The sequence below is a fragment of the Pongo abelii genome, chromosome 3, assembly GCF_028885655.2.
Source record: "Pongo abelii isolate AG06213 chromosome 3, NHGRI_mPonAbe1-v2.0_pri, whole genome shotgun sequence".
In the NCBI taxonomy this organism is placed as follows: Eukaryota; Metazoa; Chordata; class Mammalia; order Primates; family Hominidae; genus Pongo; species Pongo abelii.
Genome location: NC_071988.2, coordinates 164,808,544 through 164,824,995, shown reverse-complemented (window position 1 = coordinate 164,824,995; position 16,452 = coordinate 164,808,544). Strand labels below are relative to the sequence as shown.

General features: G+C 35.8%; 1 protein-coding gene across 2 annotated transcripts in view; it reads left to right on the top strand.

Moving 5' to 3' along the window:
- Positions 1-361: 361 nt before the first annotated feature.
- Positions 362-16,452, top strand: part of INPP4B (inositol polyphosphate-4-phosphatase type II B) — an 829,855-nt gene continuing 813,764 nt past the window's right edge. Inside the window, exon 1 of one of the 2 annotated variants that reach the window (XM_024245636.3) lies at positions 362-636. The gene's annotated coding sequence lies outside the window, so the exon portion shown is untranslated. 2 annotated transcript variants of the gene reach the window in all.

The window sequence follows — 16,452 nt, the reverse complement described above, 5'->3', positions numbered from 1 at the left end:
CCCCTCGTCGCGGTTGCGGTGATCCCACAGCCCAGTCTGGGTGGCCGACCCAGCGGGCAGAGGGGCCGCAGAAAGGGGTCGGGGTGCGGGGTGTGAGCACACGGAGCCAGCGTGGTAATTTCGGGGTGGGCAGCCGGGCCACCGTCTCCGCTCTATCAGTAGCGGGAAGCGAGCAGCGCCAGTTGCGCGACGGTCGCTGGTGACATTGGGAGGAGACCGCTTGGAGAGAGCAGAGGAGGAGGAAGAGGAGCGGGGAGGGTGGGGGTTGGGGTGGAAGAAAGTAGCAATTGTGCCAGGGGGCGTGTGAGCAGCCGGAGAACCAGCCGCGCTGGTGACAACTTCTCTGGGGCGCGAGCGGGGCTGGTAGGCGAGGAGCGAGCAGGGAGCGCGGCCGAAGCCAGAGGCTAGGAGAGCTGCTGGAGCCTCGTGAAGCTGCGGCCGGCGCCCTGCGCCGTCGCCGCCGCCTGCTAGTTTCCTCCGGGTTCTCAGCCCCGGGTGCTGAGGCTTCGGTCTATAAATAGCAGGTTACAGCTCCTCCTGGGCGCGCACACGCTCACACGCTCACAAGCGAACGCAGGAAAGTCGGGCTAAAAGTGTCTGCTGCTGCTGCCGCCCCCTACTCCGCCTCCGGGAGAGGTAATTACCCGCCTGGGATCCTAGGGCTTGGTGGGGAATTTTGCAGGGTGGGGTGGCTGATGGTGGGTAATCCGGGAGGCGAGGGAGCGTGTCTGAGAGCGTGGCGGCACGTCTTGGAGGGGGGAGCCTGTCTGTTTTGCATCAAGTTTCTCAGTCTTGCAGCCTCCATCACCCCTCCAGCTCTTTAGCTTAAAGGGTGGGGTGTGCTGTCTCTCCTCGGCTACTGGGGTACCCCTGTCACCGCGCCTACCCTCTCGCCCAGCGCCCCTCTGCCCAGCGCGCGCGCGTTTTCGCATTCTCACTCACACACGCACACTCTCCGGGCCCCCGTGGAACTCTGAGCTCTGGCCTCGCTGACCTTCCAAGGCTGCGCCCACCTGCGCTGTCCCTGAGAGACGCTGAGGTTGGCCGGGGCACTCGCTCTCACTCCCAATCCTGATGATCGCAAGCTGCCGCCGCCGCCGCCAGCCTCCAAAGAAGTCCTTAAGGAATAGAGGCAGTGGTGGGGAGTGAGGGTGACTGATGTTGGTGGTCCCGGTTGCCTTGTTTTTTGTTTTGAAAATAAAGAGCCCATCTCCTTGACCACCTTCATCCCACCCTCAATAACTAATTCTGGCAGAGAAGCCTGGCATGTCTTCTCTCGGCCATCAGGCAGCATCTCTTGTCCTACCCCAAAGAGATGTCGCTGAGAGGTTAGGGCCTTGGCGCGAGAGTGCCTGGGTTTGGAGGGGGGAGGTCATTGTTTCGGGTCTGAGAACATGCTGCAGGCTCCTCAAGCTCTCTGGCACTCTGGCAGGGCCCAGGGCCGGGGAATGTCTGGAAGCCTGGTTCCTGAATGTACTTTCAGGCTGGTAGCTGATTTTTCAGCTGGTAGCTGTTTTTCCCCCTCCCCACGCTTCTGAATTCTCCCTTCCTTGGGGGCAGTAGTTTCTGCTCCTGGGGAGGCGGTGGAGAGGGGCCCAGCAGTTTCTCTTTGGGGACAAGAGGGTGAGGAAGCACATATTGATGAGGTTGTCGCTGCTGCTGCACAAAACTTACTGGAAAAACCCGGTAGCATTTTCTATTACTCTTGTTTTAATGATGTAAATTTGCTCCTTTTCCTCTTTTATCTTCTCCCTAACCAGAACTAGTTTTCCTTTCTCTTTCTAGAATGTTATTTGAGGTCATTACATTTTATGACTCCAGATGTTACATTTTGCATATTTCCTTCCTCTCAGTATGACAGACAGAACTTGTTTATAAAGGTGTGGCTCTGTAAGTAAAAGCCTAAAGACAGAGGATAAATTCATCTTCTCTCTCTCAAGATGAGCTCCAGATAGTTCTTCTATAGGTGTACAACTACATTTCAAAGACCTTGCTTGAAAAAGGAATTTTCTTAATGAGTTCTGGACCAGAAATGGTAGTAATCTGACTCAATGATAAAGCAGCACATCAGGTGCAAGGAATCATCAACAGGGCAGCTGGCTGATGATGTGTAAGAAGTTGAGTAAAGCAAGGACTGGGCAAGTGGGCATTGTCAGTTCACATACTATACAAAGAAATGCATCCTCTCCTTTACGCATTGATGCACATACATGCATTCTATGTTCCTTTGTGATATAATCCTGTAAAGCATTGATAGGAAATGATCAATAGTTTTGTGAAAGGTACATGGGCATTGAAGGTTGAACCTCGTGAATTTGTAGTAATGTAAAATGCTATTGCAAAATGGATTGCTTTTTCAGTGTATTTCCTTAAAATGTGATTTAGAAGATTGTCCTTGAAAGGTTATGAAATGTGTGTGTGAAGATAGGCTAAATGCTCAGTGACATTAAGAAACATGTTTGCAGATTGAAATACTGCTCTTATTCTAGAAGAGTTTTCTCTTTGATTAAGCAAATCAATATTTATTTTTGATAAAATAATGATCATTATGATGTGCATATTTATAACTCAAATTTGCTTTTGACTCTTTATAAAGTGTAAGAACAACCAGATAGACCATTTAGTCTTGTCCCTCTATTTAAAGTAGCATGCAGTCAAAGGTATAGGCAGAAAATACTTTTAAAATGTTGTGTTTGAGCTTCAGTTTGGGGCTGCAAATTGAATGGCTTCATGTCTCATAAGATTTTTGTCAAAATACTAAATCGCTCTAATATCATAGACTCATCAGTTAAACTTGATTATAAAATAATGCTATTATATTTTAGTTGTGTGAAATGGAAAATCATTAAGCTTAGGGAAAAGCCAGATATTCGTTCTAAATTGTGCAAATTGAAAGTAATTAATTCCTTTCTGAAACCTTGGAGCATTTTCTAGTATAAGTACCATAAATCCCCAGATGGGTAACAAAGTTAACTTTCACTACCTTGAGGGAGAACCCAAGATGACAATTCTCTGAAAGACAGAAAAAAAACCTGCCAACTGATCTTAAAACTCATAGTGACCAAATGAGTGGCAGTTTCTAGGTAAGTATTTGACATCTGAGAACAAAAAGTTAAAGAAATTATGGAATCATAATTAGTGAGTAAATTGCTTACTGAATATCTATTACATTTTCTTATTTCATAGTGAGTAATGCCAAGTAGTACTAATATTAGGTATACAAATATCATACCTAATCTGTATAAAATAAATTCTTGTCTTTCACAACTATGGGGATTTTAATAGATAGAAATGCCCTGTTTTAAATAATCTCAAGTTAAATGTTCAGCTGAAAGCTGTATGAGTCTCTTCTGTATTATGTACCTTAGTTTTTCAACATGTCCTGTATATCTTTCTAAAGCCTTAAGGAATCTTTTCCATAGGCCACTTTGTTAATACTTTTAAAAAATGTTGAGTTAGAAACCTTTGATTAGAGAGCTCTTTAGAGCACACTCTAATCATATATACTATAATATTTAGGCTTCAGAAATGAGATTATTAAACAAATAATTTTAGTTTAAACATTTATTTTTAGATAAATCCAAATGATGATGCTATGATTGAATTTTGTTGTGCAAGATGCATATCGTCTTTGTGTTCTAAAAACTTTAGAGCAGTATATACCTAGAAGAGATCTGTATATATCTAGAAAAGACATTAAGATATGTGCAAAAATTTTAATTACTCTTTCAGTCTCAGGCACAATGGTCACTTGAATCAAGCTGTGTTAGTTTATTGTTTTAAATATATTTTCACTATCTTGTAGATTAAAAGAAGCATTTAAAATGTTTAGGAAATTTTATGGACTACATTATATATAATTTATATACATATATTTATATATATCCAGTATATTATATATAGTGTAGATATAATTATATATCTGAATATATAATCATATATTTTTACATATATCATAATTTATATATATTTTGATATATATGATATATATAAATTTATATATATCATATATATCATATATGTATTTATATAATTATATATTTATATATACCAGTATATTATATTATGTTAGGATTATTATATATAAATATATTATATATTATATTAATATATTATATTAATATATATTAATTAATATATTAATATATTATATTTATATATTAATATTATATTATGTTATGTTATATATTAACATAATATATTATGTTAGGATAATTATATATAAATATATTATATATTATACATATAATATATACAATATCTATATCATATATATCATATATTATATTATATATTGTATATAATAGATATATTATATATTATATATTATAGATATATAATAGTTTTTTATGTAAGGCACAGTTGTACTCACTATCTTATTTCTTATTTCTTGGAAGTATCTTGCTATCAATGGTATACCATAAGGCCAATGGAATATCTAGGAGCCAGAACTTTAGATTTTTTTCAATGGACTGTGTAATTTCAGCAAACATTAGCTATTACAATAGATGTCATTCCAGCATGATGTGAATTGGGTTTCAATACAGTATATGTCCTTAAATAATATATTTCAAACTGAGTTTCTTGAGTTGCAATATTTTGAGTAAATTCTACCTTGTGTATTAGGCAGCCATGCCAACTTGGTGTCCCGATTTTAAACAGCCCTATGAAGAACTAAGTGAAATAGAATTGGCACTAATTTGTTTAAATTGATTAAAGGAAATTTTGAGAAGTTTTTCAAATCATGTGGTTATGGTTACACATTTCTTTGGGAATTATCTAAATCAATAATATTCAAGGGAATGAAAGCAACATCTCCTCCCTTAAAAGGAGAGCATCTATCTATCTATCTATCTATCTATCTATCTATCTATCTATCTATCTACCTACCTATCTATCTATCTATCTATCTCTATCTATCTTTACATGCTCTTCTGGTTATGAAAATAAAGCAATACAACAAACAATGGTGAAATTACTCAATGTTTTTCTTTGTTGTTTTACAAGGATATAAAAGTTTGTGAGATACACAGACAACTTTAATTGTCATGCTGACTTCTAATGATTGGAGTAACCGCATCAATGTAAAGCATCTTCCAAGATCAAAAGAAAAACATAATTTTTAAAAATTTTCATTTACTAGTTGTTTATAATAGATCATTTATTTATACATTTTAAATAGCTTTGAAGGAGAACTTCGAGATTTTTATGTTTCTCAAAAGAGAGTGTGAATTTTTAAATGTTAAGCAAGAATGATTTACAGGGAATCATCTTAATATTTTTTACTATGAAAAATTTGACAGAAATATGAGCCTTTCACCTTTCACCTTAGTTCTTAGAATAGATAGTTGTAGTGCATTAAGTAGATCAGACTTGGGGACTACCATTTTAGCATACAATGAATCAAATAGAATATACTCCCTGACCATCAATAGCAATCTTTCCTTTAGTTCTTTCAAAATCGTTCTCATTCATTTTCATGGGGCTTTCCTTTCTTAGCCAAAAGATCAGAGATGTGCTCTAGCCATTAGAACAACCAAAACACAAAAACTATTCAATCCTGGGAAAATAAAAAATGAAGTAGGACTAAAATCCAGTGGGATCTTTAATTGAAATTAGAGCCTAGAGGTGCGTGGAGATTATGGCTATCTCCAAGGAAGCTTTAAAGTACTGTTAGTGATCAGTTAACACTCTATGATGTCTTTTTCGACATCTTCTTATGTGAAACTTGCTAGATAACCACATATTCCACTTAGAGATTAGCATACATCACATTCATAAGAGAATAGCTGCATAGTTGATGCACAGTAGTTAAAAATCACTTTTTTTAAAAAAGTAAAAATTTCTTGTTTTCATTAACAAAACCTGCAAATCACTTTGTTTTTAAAAAGAGAGGATGTCTTTATTAACAAAACTTGCAATTTTTTATATTAACTAATCCACTCAGATCTTTTAAATTTTAATTTGAGATGGGTATGATTTTATGGTATATGTCATTGCATTTATTTCTAATAGCATTCTTATTTTGAAGGAATAATGAATAAATTATTTTAGACCTGTTGTTCTGAATAAATTTGGTTTAAAATATAGCATTTCCACTTTGTTGAAGACATCCATTGTGCATTTGGTGTTAAAGAGACATTTAGCACTAGGTGGCAGTGTGCAATGCTTAGAAACCTTGAGTCATTTTAAGTGCAATATATTCAGTTTTTTAAACTTTTCTTTTAAACATAATTTATTTATATCACAGTGAGTTAATAAAGTTAAAGTCAACAGGCACCTAAATTCTTAGTAGTATATTCAGAAGATCGATTATGGGTAATACTTTAAAAATTTGATTGTAGTATTTAACACACTCTGCTTTTATGTGAGATCCGCTTATGTGAAGAACTGTTAGGAATTAATTAAATTAAATATGCTAAAATTCTGTTTGCGTCTGGGTAAGAGAAAGGAAAAAAGAAAATTAAATGAACATGATAGAAAAAAAACCTTATGATTATTCTAAAATAGATATTGTATTAACCGTTTGCATTTTTAATCCTAATCCCCTCACAGCATCTGCTGAGCAAATTCTTTTTTTCTAGAAGTCAAAGACTATAATTATTAATTTTTTTCTGTTGCATTGCCCTTGGAAGAATGCAAAAAAGTGCAAATTACCTCAATGACACTTCAGCAGATCCCCTAATGTCCTCTGTTATAGTGATGACCTGGTCACCAATGACCAAATTGAATCAGCCATGTAGTACTATAATTTATTGGTTACAATGACAGCTGAAACTTGTTTTACAATTTCTTCTTGGTTAATCTGGATATATACACCCCTGCCTTTGGCTGAATAATTAAATTATGGGACAGAGCAGAGTAAATTAATTTATTCTGTCATCTGTGCATCAGAATGCGATCTCTGTATTGTTTAAGTGTCTGGTTGGAATGTCCTCAAGATCAATGTGGTGGACATTTCAGCTGTGTTCACTGGATGTGGCTATTGTAAGAATGGAGAACAAAGAAATTAAGTTAATGAACCCAAATTTGGCATAATTAAGAAATGCATTTCCTTTTTTAAAAGCTTTTTATTATGTAACATTTCAAAGGTAGAAAATAAGAGTAGTACAATGCACTCCCACATACCCATCAGCCAGTTTCAATAACTGTCAAATTGTGGCCATTCTCATTTCATTTACAATCCCACTCACATTTTCCCTCTTAGGAGTTTTTGGAAGCAAACCTTAGAAGTTACATCAAAAGAAATACACTTACAAAGCAGTTATTTACAAATATATTTATCATACAAAGGAAAATTTAAAAACTAATTCCTATAGTAAAAGCACTACATATTTTACTTTAAAAGTCCAAACTCTTGGCATTAGGCAAATTAAGTACTTGAATTTGTTACATGATTGAGGTATAGACTTCAGTTTATGTTGTATGTCATTTTTTTTTTTTTTTTTTTTTTTGAGATGGAGTCTTGCTCTGTCACTCAGGCTGGAGTGCAGCCTCTGCCTCCCGGGTTCCAGTGATTCTCCTGCTTCAGCCTCCTGGGTAGCTGGGATTACAGGTGCACACTACCATGCCAGGCTAATTTTTGTATCTTTAATAGAGATGAGGTTTTACCATGTTGGCCAGGCTGGTCTCGAACTCCTGACCTCAGGTTATCCACCCGCCTTAGCCTCCAAAAGTGATGGGACTACAGGCATGAGCCTACCAGACCCAGTCAAAGTTTAACTTTTATAAGTGGCAGACATTATAGATCTAGCAGACCCATGGAATACAAGAACTTAGCTTTTCATGAGTCAAGGTTTTACCACCCATCTTTAAAGGTACATGACATATAGTAAGCTATAATTTTACTGAGGTATGAATTTAAGTCACATCCTTTTGGAGACTGAACTTTCAGTGAGTGAGTCCAGCTAGTGGCCTGACAGCCACACCCTCATGTAACTTGAAGCACTGGTTGACATATTCTGTCACTTTCTAGGGCAGTCTGTGGTGAGTGTGTTTGAGAACTAGGGAATCTGAGAAATTGTTTGGTTCTCCCCTTGGAGAATGTCATTGATCTCCTGAAATACACCTTTTGGATTTCATATAGAGTTGAAGTTTTAAATGAATAGAACTTTTTCAGATTTTAAAAACTTGATGATAACTACTATGTATGAATCTTTGTGACATTAAGTATCTAAAAGCAAATATAATTCCATTGTAAAAAAATTTGTAATTTGTACCTAAAGGTTTTGTGCCATGGCATGTTTTTTATACTTCCAAGTTATATAGGGAGCAAAGCATATGTATAATTTTAATATTAGATACATACTTTTTTGACTTTTTTTGAAATTTACTGCAATATTTTTTTCATAAGGTATGTTTTAAAGACTGCCTCCCAATTTATTCATGGTATTCATATCCTTTTTCCCATTTTATATTTTGGGTAGAAGTAGAGAAGAGTATACACTCAGATTAGTGTAAGCGAAATAATTGATACAGCTGGCTTCTACTCAATTTCTAGGATTTCTTTCTTTTTTTTTCCTACTCTCTATTTTTCTGATTATAAATGTACTAAGTCTCCATTGAAAAAAAAATGGGAAGTGGAGAAAAGCCTAAAGAGTCAGAAAAAAATCATCAAAAACAATATTGTTAGAATTATATCATATTTACTTCTAGAGTTTTTGTGATTCTTTTATATAAGTTGAGATATATTATGTGTGTGTGTATGTGTGTGAAAAATGAATGCCTGCTTTTTGTAGCTTAGAATTCTATAGTTCAATTCAATTGAATTATTGATTGAGTCTCACTATTTGCCAGGTACTGTGATAAGCTCTGTTCTGGTTCACAGCAATAAATACTTAAAAAAAAAAACAAAAAACACCACTTTCCCATGGCTGTAAGCACTTGTCTAACTTTTCATTGCTGTTTAATAGTTAGGCCTATGAATTATTCTCAATTGTTTAGCCTTCCCTCTCAACTTAGACCTTAAGATTATTGGTAATGTTTTTGCTATCACACTGTGATGGATATTTTCTGTATGATCTCATTTTTTTACATTCCTTGTCTATTTTTCTCATTATTTTTCTTAGGAGTGATTCCTAAATGTGATATGCTGGATAAAGGGTATGAACCTTTTAAAAGTGCCTTATACATATTACCAAATTGCCTTCCAGAAAGCTTGCACTCATTTCATTCTTTTTTTTAAAATTATTATTATACTTTAAGATTTAGGATACATGTGCACCATGTACAGGTTAGTTACATATGTATACATGTGAAATGCTGGTGTGCTGCACCCGTTAACTCATCATTTAGCATTAGGTTTATCTCCTAATGCTATTCCTCCCCCCTCCCCCCACCCCAAAACAGTCCCCAGAGTGTGATGTTCCCCTTCCTGTGTCCATGTGTTCTCATTGTTCAATTCCCATCTATGAGTGAGAACATGTGGTGTTTGGTTTTTTGTCCTTGCAATAGTTTACTGAGAATGATGATTTCCAATTTCATCCATGTCCCTACAAAGGACATGAACTCATCATTTTTTATGGCTGCATAGTATTCCATGGTGTATATATGCCACATTTTCTTAATCCAGTCTATCATTGTTGGACATTTGGGTTGGTTCCAAGTCTTTGCTATTGTCAATAGTGCCGCAATAAACATACGTGTGCATGTGTCTTTATAGCAGCATGATTTACAGTCCTTTGGGTATATACCCAGTAATGGGATGGCTGGGTCAAATGGTATTTCTAGTTCTAGATCCCTGAGGAATCGCCACACTGACTTCCACAATGGTTGAACTAGTTTACAGTCCCACCAACAGTGTAAAAGTGTTCCTATTTCTCCACATCCTCTCCAGCACCTGTTGTTTCCTGACTTTTTAATGATTGCCATTCTAACTGGTGTGACATGATATCTCATTGTGATTTTGATTTGCATTTCTCTGATGGCCAGTGATGATGAGCATTTTTTCATGTGTCTTTTGGCTGCACAAATGTCTTCTTTTGAGAAGTGTCTGTTCATATCCTTTGCCCACTTTTTGATGGGGTTGTTTGTTTTTTCTTGTAAATTTGTTGGAGTTCATTGTAGATTCTGGATATTAGCCCTTTATCAGATGAGTAGGTTGCGAAAATTTTCTCCTATTTTGTAGGTTGCCTGTTCACTCTGATGGTAGTTTCTTTTGCTGTGCAGAAGCTCTTTAGTTTAATTAGATCATTCTTTCTGGAAGATATGAATCATTTTGCCATCCTCACCAGTATTGAGAGATTTTTTTTTAAAGTTTGTTAATTGGAAAGGTGAATGTGATTGTAACAACAACAACAAAAAAAGCTAAAATTTATTGAGCCCCTCTTATAGACAATTTACCATGCAAAACCTTTATGTTATCTCATTTACTGTTTGCAACAACATAAAGGGTGGACAATATTTTCATTCTTATTTTAAATGTTCGAAAACTTATTTTTTGAGAGGTTAAGTGACTTACCCAAGATCACACAGCAGGTAAGTGATAGAATTGGGTCTTGGACCAAGATCGATTTTACTCAGAAGTCTAGGCTTTAAAGTCCTATGCAATATATCCATGTAACAAGACTGTATTTGTACTCCTTAAATTTATACAAATAAAAGAAGTACTATGTTCTTCTACTATTGTTTGAGATTGAACATTTTTGAAATGTGTATTTTTATTTGTACTTCATTTTGTAGTGCTAATTCATATCTTTAACCTGTTTGCATATTGAGACCTTGGTTTTCCTTTCATTATTATTATTATTATTACTATTATTTTTGAGACTGGGTTTCCCTCTTGTCATCCAGGCTGGAGTGCAGTGGAGCAATCTCAGCTCACTGCAACCTCTGCCTCCAGGGTTCCAGTGATTCTCCTCCCAAGTAGCTGGGATTACAGGCACGTGCCACCACGCCCGGCTAACTTTTGTATTTTTAGTACAGGCAGGGTTTCACCATGTTGGCGAGGCTGGTTATGAACTCTTGACCTCAAGTGATCCACCCGCCACGGCCTCCCAAAGTTCTGGGATTACAGGCATGAGCCACCATGCCTGGCCCTTTCATTAATTTTTAAATGTCCTTTACATATTAGGGTAAGAATACCGACCTGTTGTCATTTATGTTATTAATATATATTTTTTAACATACAAAAGTTGAAAATGTGTTTATGGATGAGTTGAATGTCGTATCTCTTCTGTGTGTGTGTGTGTGTGTGTGTGTGTGTGTAGACAGTACTTTTTCATTTACCTAAACTAGGTTTAAATTTACCTAAATTGTTTTTCTCTTAGAAAAATTTATATCTAATTCTTTAATTATTTTTTTCCTCTCTAGTCTATACAACACTTTTTTTGTTGTTGTTATATGATGTGAGATAAGGATTAAATTGATTTTCTTCTTAAAAATAGTTAAGCGTTTTTCCAACAGCAGTTTTTAAATAATTCCTCTATTTCCCACTTGTTTGTGTTTCTATTACCTCATATTACATTTTATTTTTCTAGAGGTTTACACTCACGCGCACACACACAACACACACTTACACACTCTCACCTAGATTTCTGGTTCTGGTACATTCATTTAGTTATACCAAACAAGCTTAAATGTCATTGCTGTTTCCTTAATATCTGATAGGATTGATACCTTGTTCTTCTTGATTTTCTCTGATGTGTGTGTGTGTTTGTGTGCCCCTTTTAAGACATTCCCACTGATATTTCTTCCAAACTAATTTTAGAATAATGTTGTAAAGCTGTGCCAAAATATTTTTAGATTTTAATTGAAGTTTCATTGAGTGAATAAATGGAATCGAGGAGAATTAGATTTCAAAATTTAGTCTTATTATCCAGTAACCTGTGGTATCTCTCACTAAAGATTTGATTTTTGGGAACTTTTCATGCCATATGCAAAGACTCATGCTAGACATCAGTGATTTTGCCAAAACATTTTCTTTTTTCATGCTTCACTCTTCAAAAAGACTAAAGAATTACGCACCATACTCTATGCCCCATAGCCCCCCGTTAGCTTCAATCATTCGTGTTCACATGTTTGGCCTAATGGTGTCTCATGGTCCTCCAGGAAGGGAAACATGAAGCTTGAAAATGTTTCTTTACAATTTCTAGGCCACAACTCTGCTCTTGACATATATTTGTCTTAAATTATTTTACTTACATTAACCTAAGAAGATATACTCGGTATAAATATTTAAAGAATGAGTACGAATAATAGTTAATTTCTTAAACAGCTCACTCAGGTGTCATAACATTGTCCAAAATTATCTATTACTTTGTATAACAACAAAACACAATGCAGCAAACATTGCTCAGTGTGATATTTTGTTTCCATTTCAAATCTGACAAAATTATCCCGAAAATAATAGACTTTTGGCCCATTACAATAGAGTAGAGAAGTTGGATATCTAGCCTGAAACTCTAGTTCATGTATTTGGGTCTATATTCTAGTTATAGACATTTTTTAAAATGAAAATAGTCCAGAACTATTTTCATACATATAAGCTGTTTATGTATTTCTTAAATGCTGTATAACTATATACTATAGTTCCTTTCTTTGACCTTGGTATACGAACAAATTTACTTATTAAAATCACGCAGGAGAGAAAGCCTTGCTTTTGTTAAGAGCCCTGTGGTTTATCCTGAAGCTGAGATTTATTTATCTCAGGCTAGTGGGCCCTACATCTCCTAGTGCTCTGTCTCAGGAAGCTGCATATAGATAAGACGGATAAATATTGTGTGGAAGCATCTTCAGGACTACTTATCTACTCCTCAATTCCAGCTGTGTTGTTTCCAAGGGCAATTCTTCTGTGTGGTGGGAATTGTGTGTCTAAATTACATGCGAGCTATGAGCTTTGGGAATGTGGAAGGACCATATTTACCTTTCTGCCTAAAACTGCAGGGGATTCCACATGGGTAGGTTACCAAGTCAGATTCTACTACTAACATCCACTTTCCTTTTCATAGGCTAGATAATTGAGCTCAGCAACAAATGAAAACAGGTGAAGAGCTTATAATTTCCTTTTGTTAAGATTCTAGAATTTCCATGCTTCGGTTTACATGTTTCTTTTGGGTTGAGTGTTTGAAGCAACAGGAACAATGCCCTAGCAGTGATGAAAAGCCCCTCAAAACCTCAAGGGAGTTTTTCTCCCACTTATTTAAATTTTCTTGTCAGAACCTCTTAGGCGATGTGGTACCGATAAAGAGTGCGTGTGAGAGAAAAAGAGATCAGTGTAGATACTGCAGAATAAAAACATTGCAATGGGATTCTAAATCATACTACATTTAACTTGGAATCCTAACTTATACAGCCATGTATTTTCTGTTTCCAACATATTGGTCCACAAAAACATTAATTATAATAAAAAAAGAGAAGATTTTATGGAAAATACAGTCTTAGTTCAAGAAGGTACCCTCAAGGACCTCTAGTTTTACTATTCCCATGCTCCATTTTAGGATGACCAGCATCTCGATTTGGTTGAGACTGAGGAGTTTCAGTGCCAGCACCAGGAGGTACCCAAGCAAATGGAATGGTTGGCCACTTTGTCTCCACAAACAAAAAAGTATAGGGAGAGCAACAGGTAGCAATTTTTAAAAAGTCCGTTGTAGTTAGTAGAAAGGAGTGACAGGTTTTGGTATTTGAAAGTGTTACCTGAACATCCTATGAATAATAATCACCTCAGAGATGTTACAAAATCTGGATTCATTGTCCTTTGCTGGCAGAAACTGGGTATTTCTTATTTATGTGCTTATCCTTATTTATTCATAATTTATTCCTGGCATACTTCCAAAAGTGATTTGAGATGGCTTACAGTAAAACCACATATAAGAATATCAAGTTTTTACGGCAGTTCAATAATAGTGTAAAATATATATTTTGGAGCTTGGCTACACGTTAGCATGCCTTTAGAATTAAATTTGATAATATGAATACTAACTAGTACAAAATCTGAGGTGCTTTAGGTAGAAAAATATATTGGGACATTCAAAAATCACTACCCAGATTCCCATGATTTTGGATAAAAAGGTAGCTATTATTTGAGCAATTATTTGGTGTTATAAAGTTCCCACCAGATAGTCTGGGTGAGCTATTGAGGTGAGGCCTGGGATAGAAGAGCTTTGGGCTCATCTAAATAGGAATGGCAGTTTTGTTCACATGTATGCTTTTGATTTTGGCTTTGCACATTCTAGCATTAGAAACAGTTGCTGGAATGCAACTGAACAAACTTGCATTTATTAAAAAGACCTGGTGCTGGCTGAGGTGGGAGGTTCGCTTGAGCCCAGGAGTTTGAGTCCAGCCTGGATAACATAGCAATACCCTGTCTTTAAAAAAAAAAGTCATTATATTCTATCTGAGTCTTTTTTTCTCCATATATTGTATAAGGATAATAACTATTTCACAGATTTGTAATAATAATTAAGTGTGATTGTCTAAAAATGACATACATATAAAATTATAGTATTAATAATATCAACAGCTATTAATATAATTGTTATTGTTATATTCTATACTCGATGATCATTTAGGATGCAATTACAGCTTTACCTGTATTCATGAGAAACTATATAAATTCATCTTGGATGATGTGGGTGGCTGAGCATATTTAATGGAGAAGAATATTTACTCTTACTTAGCTGCCTGTTAAAATGTTGAATTACAAGTACACTCAATTGACTCTATGGGTATCATAAATAAAATTGCTGCATTATGTGTAGTACCCACCTAGAGCTTCTAGATGACAAAAACATATTTTTTTTTAAATTGAACTTAACTGTCTTTAAACAAACTATGTCTATTCACATGTCATGGTCTCCACCATTCCCTATTGTTATATACCTGACCCACTTCACTTGTGTATATTATTTGCCTGTCCCTAAAAAAACTTGAGTCTTCCAAACTAGAAAAAAAAAAAAAAAACTAGAAAAAAACCTTCCAAACTAGAAAAAAACCAAATGGATTACATTTTCCCCAAACAATCCTTTGTGCGTATTATCACGTAAAACAAGGCTTCAGCAAAAGGGAAGCAACATACACTTCACTGTTATGTTTTCTGACAGTGTTTTTATTCAAATACACTTTATGGCTGCTTAAGACCTAAAACTTGACTTAAAAATGATTGGTAGACTTGACATTCTTTTGTGAAATTTAAAAATCCAGTAAAAATTATTTGTGTGTGTGTGTGAAATGGATTAGGTATAAGACAATGGGGGGGAGTAGAGACTGTGATATGTGAATAGACATGATCTGTCTAAAAGCAATTAAATTAAATTTAAACAAATATTGTTACCCTGATCTGCCTAAAGCAGTTTAAATTCATATACTGGGTGTTCTTCACTTGAGCTTCAATTGATGGGAAAGAAAATGCCCTTTGAGAGTGGCTTACCACTGTGGTGGCCGGGGCCAGGTGGGCTTCTCTCCCTTGCGGTTATGAAGTTGAAGGTGACTTCCAGTTCAGAAAGGCTAAAAGCAATTTATGTATCTGTAGGATCCTTTGCTTTGCCATTTGTCTCTTCTTTAAATTGGAAAATGGTTATTTAGCTCTGACTGGATCAATCTATTGAACATCTACATGCTGTCTGAAGATCCTGTGATGACAATCATCATAAAATTGCCCAGGAATTGGAAATCTTTAATCATGCATTTTGAACATTCTAGCCATTTTTTTTTCATGGCCTAAAACACATTATAGTTGGAAGGAAACATCTGTTGCTTTTCATGAGAGCTTTGCAACGCAATATGCTTCATTTACACGGTCATTTTATGTGCATCAGGCACACTTAAAAATTTTACTCGTCACTGAATTTTCTACTCGGCACATTCCACATAAGTAGAAATAAATGTTAACCTCCGTCAAATCCACTGGTTAAAGTCATCCGTAGAAATTGGCAGCTAAATGTAGAAAAACCACTGTACCTGCTGGATTGTTTTTCCCTCCTGCTGTCTTAGAAGATATATCTTGAGCACAAAATATATTTTATTTTTAGGAAGGATTTGTTTACGCTGGATGGTGCTAATGCTGCTAAGGTTTATTTGTACCATAGCTACTTATAGTGCAGATACCATGGGAATTTATACATACTGTAAGGACAATATATAGGAAAAAAATAAGTACACCTTGGGTGGTAACTCTTCATTAAAATAACCATGGATTAAATCTCATTCTATGAAGCATCTTCTATTTCTTAATGGAGGACTGTTGTGAACTAACATTGCATGAACATTGCAGATTTATTTGCTGATGTGTGAGGTGAAGTTTGTTTGCAGATTATTCAACATAGAGGCTTAATCTTGGGAGGAGGAAAAAATGCTTTTTGAAAAATATGAGAGGAATTTGTGTTTTTAGCCTAATCATAATTCATTGAAAACACAAGAGAATCTGTATGTACCATGTTCTTTAAATTAATGGATAGTGAGGAATCTTTCTTTACCCTTGTGAATCCTTGTAGAAGACATTTGCAGAGAAATTACCAG